General features: G+C 43.0%; 1 long non-coding RNA gene across 1 annotated transcript; it reads right to left on the bottom strand.

The window, feature by feature from the left end:
- Positions 1-274: 274 nt before the first annotated feature.
- On the bottom strand, positions 275-1,567 carry LOC131198956 (uncharacterized). Its single transcript, XR_009155206.1, has 2 exons — positions 1,082-1,567; positions 275-790 (listed from the first exon to the last, which is right to left on the bottom strand). It is a non-coding gene; the product is annotated as an uncharacterized LOC131198956 (long non-coding RNA).
- Positions 1,568-1,934: the final 367 nt, after the last annotated feature.

Genomic DNA, 1,934 nt, shown 5'->3' with positions numbered 1-1,934 from the left:
ATTTTTCCATCTGCAACATTTGGAAATATTCTTTTGAGAACAGTCCAGGGTCTGCTATCTACTAATAGAAATAACAGAGATGCCCACAAAAATTCCACATGGATCCTGCTGGCAAAAGTGTTGCTTCTTTGTTGAGGTTGATTCTATTCCAGTTTATCTGGAAAGTTCATCTACATCACCGAGGACTGCAGAACAATTTTAACCTGTTCTATTTCCAGAATTAGGTACCTTTTAACTTACGGACACTATTACAGACTAAACACATCCAAAGATGCAATTTTGTGTAACATTTACTCAGATTTACAGAAAATACAATATAAACTGTAGTTATAATTTACATTTGTGCAAGGTTTCATTACCTACAATATTTGAGCAGAGTGGCACAGGACATGCAAATGATACTTTGAACATGTTCCATAAAAATCTGGTAGCACTTTTTTTCTATATAACTGATTTTGATTGAAAAATGTAAGAGTATGAGAGCTTTAATAAAATTCTATAGTCAGAAAAGATGTTACCAGATTCCTGACTCTTTGCCACTCTAGACTAATGTGGCTCTTGCCTACCATGCCTTTGAGCATGTTGAGAATATCTTTTATCAGTATTGTACAGTCAGCAAGATATAAAATGACTTTAGCTGAATTGGGACAAGACTGAAAACAACCATATGCCTTTAAGAAACCCTAACCATTATCCCTGGAAGGGAATAATGAAGACCATCTCTTTTCCTTGCTCTTCCAACCCAGGAAACATTTCTTCCATGCGATGTGGCTTCTGAATTTCATAGTTCCTGAGAATTATGAGAATAAGGGTAAGCAGACATAAAGGTAAGAAGAAGAAAAAATATCCAAGAATAGAAACTGTTAGATGCGTCTCTTGGAACCAAGCAAATACCCCACCATTCTTTAGTCTACAACAGCATTAGGTTATTAGGCAAATGATTAAAAAAAAAAAAGCAAAACAAATCGAAAGAGAGACTAATGGTTATGTAAAACATCTTTACTTTTTACAAGGTTTTCAATCCCATGTTCAAATCTTTTCCACAACAGCCATCCTCGCATGCAATTTTATCTGTACTTACCTGGGAATAAATCCCATTGGCTGAATTCTGAGCGGATTAGCTGTGAGAACTACCTTCGACATTTCCCTCTTTTTAAAAATTATGTGACAGACCTGCCATCTCACGCCTGTCCCTTCGGATGAGTTAAGAGTTCAAGGAACCATAATTCCTGTCCAGCACAGCATCATGGGAGTTGAAATGTTCAATATGCCGGGGTGGGTCTGGGGAGAAGGGGAGGGGCTAAATAATTCCGACCTCATCCGGCCACCTGCTCCAGCCCCCACCTTCACGGGCCGAAACAAGAAGCCACGCCTTCCCCGAACGCTCGATGCGAGAGAAAGGACGAGTCAACGCCGCCCTCAGTTCCCAACGTGACATCAGCTAGTGTCTCGCGCAGGACGGCTTTGGCTTAGGACAGCGTGACGCCTGTGACGTCCTCCAGGCGTGACGCAGCAGGGCAGAAGGTTGGGAAGGATCGTCTCTTTTTCTTTTCTTTCGGCGCCTTTAAATCTACGTCAAGCCCATAAGCTCCTCCTGACTGGGCGCACGCAGGCACGCACGGAATACTAATTTGGAAGTCTCCCCTCCCCCCTCTGTCATGCGGACCTCAGAAGAGCTGATTGGTAGCTTTAAGGTTCAGACTAGTCTGTGCTGCCTCCGCGACCTTCCTCATCCCCAGGTGGCGGTTCGTTGCCCGCTAGGGGAGGGGGAAAAGGTTGTGAGGGCTGTTCGGCGGGCATTTTGTGCTGTTCTTTGTCTTGTTAACTGTCAGCTAGACAGTTCAAGAATCCTGGAGCTCGCCTGTGTATAAGATCTCAGAGGGATGGCTTCTAAATTCCGTTTACACCCACCCAAAAAAGAGGACTTCATCTCT

This window comes from Ahaetulla prasina, chromosome 4 (genome assembly GCF_028640845.1).
Source record: "Ahaetulla prasina isolate Xishuangbanna chromosome 4, ASM2864084v1, whole genome shotgun sequence".
Taxonomy (NCBI): Eukaryota; Metazoa; Chordata; class Lepidosauria; order Squamata; family Colubridae; genus Ahaetulla; species Ahaetulla prasina.
The sequence above is the reverse complement of the archived record's forward strand: the minus strand, read 5'-3'. Positions and strand labels throughout refer to the sequence as shown.